Genomic DNA, 8,945 nt, shown 5'->3' on the forward strand with positions numbered 1-8,945 from the left:
TTATTATTATTATTATTATTATTATTATTATTATTATTATTATTATTTTCATTTTGGTTTTCCAGATTTGTTTGGTTTGGATCTCATGCTAGGCACAAGAAATATTATAATCACTTCTCAAGGTAAGAATAGCTCTGTAAAAAATTTTATTTCCCAACCTTCTCTCCCTCCTATTATTCAAGGATCCCAAAGCTCATTTGGCATCTTCAGAGATAAAGAGTGTCATTTTGAAGGACACTAAGATTTCTCTCAGTTTAGTCTTTACCATTTCTGCACAAATATTATCGACCTATTACTGAAGTATTAACATCATGTCAATAACGTTCATATGCACTGTTTCTGCTGAAAAATCAATGCTCTTTTCGCAGACTAAAAAAGTAATTTTTTATTTTATTTTATTTTTTTCTTCTCAGAGAGAACAAAGAAAATTAAGTGATGAGCTGAGCTCTCTCTGGATCCATCACATCCTCACAAGCATTTCTCTGAATGTACTTAAACAAACTGAGAAGGTACAATGACAATTAAAATATGCTGGATGCCTATTTTTACTGCTATGTTACAAGAAGTAGAAAATAATGTGATATGACTAAATTTATTTATTTATAATCCACTGAGAAATACTTTGAACTGTGAAAATGAAATGGGAATTGCAGCAAGAAAAATTTGAAAGAATCAGATCTTATAATCAGAAATATAATTACTACAGGGCATTTTATGACAGATTTCATTTTGTGACTTGGACAAAACAAATGGTTCAATGATTTTTGAACTTGATGAATACCCAAGGCAATATGATGATATGTATCTAAACATTTGATATCTAAGATCTATTTAAGCATTTACAAAAGTTTTCAAAGGCTTACATACCTTTAAAACATATCCCATGCACCAAAATCACTTATGCATGTTTAAATAAAAATCATCAAGCTTAGGTGTGGAACTTAATTCCAAGAAGCTAACCTGGAATAACTGTTTATAACTCTGGTGTGGATTTGTGAGTGAATGCCCTGTTTTAAACTGAACAGTTTTAAAAATGAAATTACAATGTCTGCATATGCATAAAGAAATTTTGTTGAACTGAAGTAATTTAGTAGTAAGAATCAAAACATTCTGGGAACTAGTAGGAAGTTGGTTTCTGTCCTTAGATGGATTTTGTTAGTTAATTGGTTACTTCAAATTATGGTCTATCGAATTTCAAAATACAGAATGATGAAGAAAATACATGAGGAAAATGTCTTCCTTGGAGCAGCCACAACTAATTTTGTTCACCAAGCTTAAATCCTAAATCTTAATTGACATGCCTGTTGGATGCTTATTTGCAGGTGGTGGTGTTATTGCTAAACTTATACCCATCTGTCTTATTAAGCCCATTTCTTTTTCCACAATGATTGTAGCACTAGTTCTCCAGGTCACATTCAGCATGTAATTTCAGGTTATGGTAATTCAAGAGGCAAATGACTTATTTATTTTCCTAGAAGATAAATTGTGAGGAAAAATATCATAAAATATTATGTTTATTCTGCCCACTGTTTGTTGATTCCCCCAGGAATCACAGTCTGCTTTGTCAGCAGTTTGTGTAGGATCAAGGTCTGGCTCAAACTTTTCTTTATTCTTCATAAATGATTCTATTGTTTTCAGCAAGAGAGTAGCCTCATTGTAAGTTAGGTAAGTGTTGTAAGGGTGAATATATCTTGGGGTCCTGGTCTGAAGAAGAAGAAGAAGAAGAAGAAGAAGAAGAAGAAGAAGAAGAAGAAAGATAACATAAATCCTTTTCCAGAGCCATGTCTGACTGTGGGAAAGAAAAATAAAAATTGTTTTACCACATTTCCACAATTCCTGAAAAATGACAGGACATTTTGCTGACTGTGTTGGTACCATCAGTTGAAATAGGTTAAATTATATAGATAGATAGATAGATAGATAGATAGATGGATAGATAGATAGAAAAAATGAGGGCAGAGGGGCAAGTAAAATAATTTTAGATCTTATTATTTTTCCTTAAATCGAGGTGAAAATCAGTGTAATTTCAGTACAACCCTCTCCATAATTACAAAGTTAATTCTTTAGTTTACTGAGATGCAGATAGCTTGTCCCAGTCTCACTGACTGGCTTTGGTATTTTTCAGACAAGACAAGCAATGGAGATCTTCTGGCTCAGAAACACTGACTTCCTTTTTTTTTTTTTTTTTTTTTTTTTTTTTCTCTCTGATATCACCATGTATTGATTGGTAGAATCCTAACAATCACCTGAGTCAGTCAGGTCCTTGTTTTTGCAGCAACAGTGCCAGAGATTTTAATTTTCAAACTGCAACAGTCCTAGACTTTTTGCATAGGAAACCTATATCAAACCCTTTGATATCTTTTGGGAATGTCAGTCTCTATGTTGTACTTACTTTGATAAAACTATTGTGTCCATTCCTTTTGCAGAGTACAGTCAGTGAAAATTGAGGAGCTTGCATTTCTTCTTTTCCCCTTTGAATGGAACACACCTTGAAGTCTATCAATTTGTAGGCTTACCTTGCTTTAAGTAAGAGTAGACTAGAAATTTAAAACCATATGCTGGATCAGATTTCTTTCAAATAAGGTCAATGCATGGGTTAGTGTGGTACTGAATTAGTATGTTACCCTGACTGTTAGAATTAGAGTTTGCATAAAACAATAGGTCAAGCAAATTATGAAAAATTGTCTCTTATTTGAAATAATATTATGTTCAATGGTGGAAAGAAAATATTTACAGATCGTGATTCTTCCAGATGAAGAGAAAAAGAAAGAAAAAAGAAAAAGAAAAAAAAAAAAAAAAAGTTAAAATAAGGCTCTTTGTTGTTGTTTGTTTTCTTTGTTTTTTTTTTTTGTTGTTTCTTGCAGGTAAAAAAGAAATATATTTTCAGTTTTCTGTTGAAATGTCATTGTCAGATAAAGATTACAGTTATATAGAAAAAGGGAGAGTTGAGATGGCTGTGTTAATCCTGATAATCAGAATCAATTTTAAAGTCATCTCCATATCCATACACACAAGCCATGAATGCTGGTTAAATCTGATCCTTGGCCTCAGGTCCATGAAGCCTAACAGGTGTGGCTGGTATGCTGGTCATCCTCCCACCTCCTCTCCTCACATCCTACTGCCCTCAGGTGTCCTGGTGAATTGGCTGAATATACAGCCTCATTTGGATGCAGCTGCATGGCTCCCTGTTCATGGTGTCTCAGCCTCCAACAGGCCTCTGTGCCACTGTACAGGGAGAAGTCAGCCTCAAGACAGCCTTGAGCCTGCAGAGGGCATGTTGGATAAGGCTGGCAACCATACTGCAGTCTGTAAGGAGTGACATGGCCAGGGAAGAAAGGATGGACCTAATATACTCACTACCTGATGCAGCTATTATATTCATAGTGCTGTTTTTAACAGGCAGTTAAAATCGTGCAGTTCTTAAACTGGCAAGCACTGACTGTCTTCCTCTGAGATAATGTTCAGCTAAATGAGAATTAAACTATACTGATACTGTAATTCATTGTTCATCAACAGGAATTAGGCATGCAATTCAGGCTATTTACCATCATGAAGAACTCTGCACAGACAACTTGGAAAAGGGACCACAGCACTACACAGGAATCAATTTATTTCCATGGCCAGTGACTTCCCTAACCTGTAATAACATCAACATATAATTAAAATGAATATTATGCTGGAGAGGAATCATGTGATCTTTTTTTTTTTTTTTTTTTTAAAGTCATTGACCTCTGTTGCCCAGAATCATTATATTTAATCTGAATTTTGCAAATAATTTTCCTTTGTGTGAGTGTTTGTTATTATGCTGGTAATTTGTTTTGTTAGAGTGGTTTACTAGTTGGGAGCTAATGCAGTGATTTATATTTATTTAAAAAAAAAAAAAAAAAAAAAAAAAATTTGTGATCAGTTTTTCATTATCTCTACCAATAATCAAAATGCAGCTGTTTTCATGACCTTGCTCTGAACAAACGGTTATGACTATTTCTCAAACTTAGTACCCATGCCTGAAAAAATATTACTCAAAAAATATGACTCACAAGTCTTTCATTAAATATCCTACCTGGGCAATTAAAATTACAAATGTTTTCTTATTGTGTTTAAAAATGAATAATTCATATCCTTTATTAGAGTAAACTAGGGTCATGAGTAACAGGGAAGAAATACACTTATTTTATATATTTTACCATTTACTGGCCATATGACGTTCTGCCTTATTTTTGTTGGTTATGGTAGATTTTTAAAAAAATATATTATGTATATATAAATATATGAATAAATATGTATGTATGCATAAAAGATACGTGTATCAAAATAAAGAGTTTTGGTGTGTGCCTGTATACATTTCCTTCCACACACCTACACACACACTTGTTCATGGCACTTTAAGATCTCAAAGGAAATAACAAACTTGACAATATTTTTTGACCAGGGAATAATTGCTTGGAAAGCTCAACTCTTCTGTATACAGCCACTTTCCTGAACTGTGTCACAGGTATAGGTATGATTTTTGTGTATATATATAATATAATATAATATTATATTATATATCATATTATATATTATATATTATATTCTATATTATATTCTATATAGAATATAATATAGAATATGATATATATATATATATATATATATATATGTATTCCTGCACATACAATTGTAAATTGAGGTTTCGAGGTATGTGCTAACATATCTCACACAATGGGTATGAAACATGAGGAACATATCCTCATGTCTCCTGATAAACCATGACTATAAGTTGTTCTTCAAACTTCCTGGTAAGTTGTTATTAAAAATCAGCAAATACAAAACAGCAATCAGCGAATACAAAACAGCAAATAATCCATTCAGGGCAGAGAGAAACTGTCCTGCTGTTACTGCTCAAAAATAAATGAATAAACAAATTAGAAATGTAAAAGTTAGAGAGGTTTGAACAACGTGTTGCTGTCACCCAGGCCATCATCAGCTCAGTTCTCTGCTTTGAGATTGTCCTCAGCTGCAAGTTGGTTAGTCCAAGGATCATCACCTAAAAAGACATTCCCCAAGTAGAAAAATAATGAAGGTGATTATCTGTGTGTGGCAAACATGACTTCCTGAGAGGAAAAACTTTGCAGGCCACTTGATTAGGATAACCTAAGTCTGCTTCTTCATAATGTTTACAGAAACTTAGCAGTTCAACCCTTTCAATTGACTTCAGTTCTAATCAAACATTCAATTTTATTAAAGAAAGTGAATAATCACTGCAGAAAAAAGTTAAATCTTCATTTCAATCCTAATTTGTACTGCATTACACTACTTGTTGGAAATAAGAAGAGAGGTATGTCTCAGTCAGTTTAATTAACATCACTTATGGCCCACAGGACTGAGAGAAAAAAAAAATAAAGATCCTGGAGGATGTAATGGGGTATTAGGGTTTGATGAAACATCTGCTTCCAGACAAGTTTCCTTGTAACACATATTTAATTAGCATGCCATTATTTGTAAATGTTGGCAAACATCCATAAAAAGCCAATTCTACTTTAAGTTAATTAAGCAGAGAGGCTGCTCCCAATGCCCTCTTTTCAGAGTGCACTGATGCCCATCCCGCTCTGCTCTTCTTCAGTACACCCTCTTATCCTGTGACACTCATGTGTGAGTCCAGACGAGCTTTGCCTTGTGGATAGCACCTAGGGGTGGCATTGTGTCATCATCAGGAGTTGCCCCGTCCCCTCTGTGCTGTCAGCCTTTGCCTCCCCTTACACAGTCCTGCAGGAAAAGCAGCACCAGCAGCCTGCGCTTCTTGCCTCAGTGCTGGTGAGAGGAGATGTGCCCTGCACTGTGTCCTCTCCCTCTTTCAACCAGTTTAGTCATGCTGCAAACCTTTTATTTTAAAAGACAGGATTAGCAGCTGAAGTAGAAAGTCTGTTTTACTTCTATCTGCTATATTTTCTGGTAGAGCACTCATGGTCCAGGTGATAGAGGGACATAGGCTTAGACCCAGCCTGGTGTGGTTCATTCTTACTGAGGAGGCTGAAAAGGGACTGGGGCATGCCATGTGTCAGTCACTTGTTTGTGAACACACCCCACCGTCACACAAGACTAACAAAAAGTTATAGTTATACAAAGGTATGCCTAAACACTGACATGTTTTCTCTGTATCTGTTTTTTAGCATGGAAAAACTGCTCAGCCAGAGGAGTGAGGCACAATTCCAATACTGCACCAGTGAGGCCCAGGTCTGATTGGAAACTAGGCACTGTCTGCCTCTCCATCACCACACTGCTCCTTATTTTTTAATCTAGAAAGTTGCAGTTGTGAAATTTAAAGTAATTGTGACAAAGTCTGTGGCTGGATTAAATACAGGTGGAAGAAATTTAAAAAGTTTAGCAGGTGATGAAAAAAATCAGCTTAGCTGATACCAAACTAGACAGGATAGGATGGAAGCAGCCAAATAAGAACTGCATACTGTTGTTGATAAAACAAAGCCTTCTGAGCCAAGATGTGAGAAATACTAGCATCTGCCTTCTGAAATTCTAGAGCTCATGTATATTCATATGCATATGAGTTCGTGTTTGTGTGTATGTACATGTACATATATGTAGAGGTATCTAAACATTCTATCTCCTTTTTGTCCTCAATGTCTATTTCTTTCATTTGGGAAACTGATGCTTCGGTGAAGATTTACACTAATCTCATATTATAACAAATAAAAATCATCTAGTAAGAATCGTCCATCCTGCTGACTTTAACATTGATTTCTTGTTGTAACAGAAGTTATTCCTCTCCAGAACTTTTGCTGAATATGGTATTTTGCCATAGTAATAAACAAGTAAGAGATGCTGGGAACCATTCTTTGTTATCCTTGTAGCTCTTTCTCCAATTTACATTTGACAATCCAGTCATTTAGATGCAATATATAATGTTTATGGAAGATTTTTTTTTTTTTTTTTTAATAGCAATATTTGATAGCCTAATCTGTTCTGTTTGCAACTCAGTTGCATTTTCACCGGCTGATGCTCATTTCATACGAAACTTTTCTGCCATCCACATACAGAGCAAACAGAAGAGATGTTGCAGCCAGAACTCATTTTTGTATTTCACAATAGTTATTTAGCACAGAGAATGCCTAGCTGTCTCTAAAGATTCAACAGATAAATGAAGCTATCTTCGGTGAAAGTGAAAACAAATCATGCCTTCCTAGCAGATAATTGATCTTTGTTTCCTCTTAGTCTTACTTGCAGACAAAACAGACTTCTTCCAGGCTAACTGAGAGCTAAAATAAAGAGAGAGATTTCTAGATATTTATCTTAACTGTGCAACCTGAAGGACTTGAAGAAAAAATATAGGTATGTAGAACAAAGGTTAATATCGAAACAAAGTATTGACATGGAGAATATGCATCTGCAGAGAGGTCCACAATGTATTAAAAAAACAAAAAAAAAAAAAAAAAAAAAAAAAAAGAAATCTTGTTTCCTAAGAAAAGAGAAGAGCTATTTTATGATTTAGTCCTAAGTTTGCTGAAGTCTTTGGTGTCTGGTCTGAGTTATTATAAGAGTAACTCTGCACGTGGATATCTAATATCTATCCTATATATAGAAAAGTGGAAAAGTTGAATATGCTTGACTGTCTTAGCTTTTCCCATAGTTGCTATTACAGATTTTCGTTTGTACAAAAAAGTGCTTATGCCAGCAGGGAGGCCATAAAATGGTAGTGGAGACTGATTAACACTTCCTCGAAATGGGAACTTTTTAAAGACGATCAGAAAAGTATTAAGAAATGGGAAAATTAGCATACTTGCTGATGATGCTGTGATATCTCCAAGAAGAAGAAAACCTCCTCCACTGAAAGTGGCAGTCTTCTTCAAATCCTCTATCAGGAAGAAATGGAGTGGAAAACACTATTTACTTTTCAAAACAATCAGTTTTACTTCTGTCCTGAGAGAACACTCCTACAGAGAATTATGAATTTCATGTAAACAGAGCATTATAATTGCAAAACTAGAATAACTCTTTGTGCTGAAACTACAGGTATAGAAGGTATTAAAAAGTGTTTTATGTGTGTAACAAACTCATATGTGAATTTTATTTTATTTTTTAGAGATAATTTATGTTGAAAGTTTAAGAAGGTGGATCAGAGGGTCTTTGTAAAAAACACTCAGATCTTGTAAAGCCAAAACAATCAAAACAGTAGTAAAACACATAAACAAGGTATTTTAAACCTTAAAAATATGTGCATAATACGATAAATCATATGTACTAACCAGAAATATAAATGTAGAATTAAGACTTGGGCAGTGCAAAATTAATTACAGTAAGAAAAATGAATGCAGTAAGTGGTAAAAAATTGGTGGTTTTGTTTGTTTGTCTGTGAGCTTTTTTTTTTTTTTTTTTTTTAAAACTACCCTTAGTGTATTCATGTCAGCATATTTGAATGAATGAACAAAAATATAATAAAATATTATTCATAAAATGGATGATTATGAAAGCTAGTTGTTGCATTCCACTATGAAATTTTATGAAGGACCAACTACTTTACCTTATTACCATACAAGTACTTCAGCAATAGTGTACTGTAGAAAAGAGAAAGAAGAGTTTCAACAAGGCTATTGGGGGAATGACATTGTAGAGAAGACCCCCTCTGTAGCTAATGATTCTCTGCTGTCACAGCTGGTTTCTACACAAGAGAAAGTGGCCTACCTGCTTCACCCATAGCAAGGTAGACAGCAGGGAGAGCTGCAGCAATAGCTTTCTCTCCTCTCACCCCATGCAGATCCAGCAGATCTCCAGCTCACATTAGTGTTCAATGGAACATCCTAGGAAAGCATGTTTCAGAGTTCAATTCCAGCATCTAGCAGAGAAAACCCGAGATCCCCCCTTTGATTTGCTGAGTTCTGTAAAATTTGTCCTGTCCTCTACAGTTTGGTTGTTCACATACGTCTGAAGGTTGTGGAAGGGGTCAGGAAACTGAG

The 8,945-nt window shown here is 34.7% G+C and overlaps 2 long non-coding RNA genes across 3 annotated transcripts in view; both read left to right on the top strand.

Annotated features, from left to right (window-relative positions):
• Positions 1 to 3,865, top strand: part of LOC118164960 — a 25,917-nt gene extending 22,052 nt beyond the window's left edge. For both annotated transcript variants that reach the window (XR_004749772.1, XR_004749771.1), the window contains exons 5-7: positions 66 to 122; positions 414 to 509; positions 3,517 to 3,865. This is a non-coding gene — a long non-coding RNA (uncharacterized LOC118164960). The remainder of the gene's footprint in view (positions 1 to 65; positions 123 to 413; positions 510 to 3,516) is intronic.
• On the top strand, positions 1,761 to 2,800 carry LOC118164963. Its single transcript, XR_004749775.1, has 2 exons — positions 1,761 to 1,890; positions 1,921 to 2,800. It is a non-coding gene; the product is annotated as an uncharacterized LOC118164963 (long non-coding RNA).
• Positions 3,866 to 8,945: the final 5,080 nt, after the last annotated feature.

Source organism: Oxyura jamaicensis, chromosome 3, assembly GCF_011077185.1.
Source record: "Oxyura jamaicensis isolate SHBP4307 breed ruddy duck chromosome 3, BPBGC_Ojam_1.0, whole genome shotgun sequence".
Taxonomy (NCBI): Eukaryota; Metazoa; Chordata; class Aves; order Anseriformes; family Anatidae; genus Oxyura; species Oxyura jamaicensis.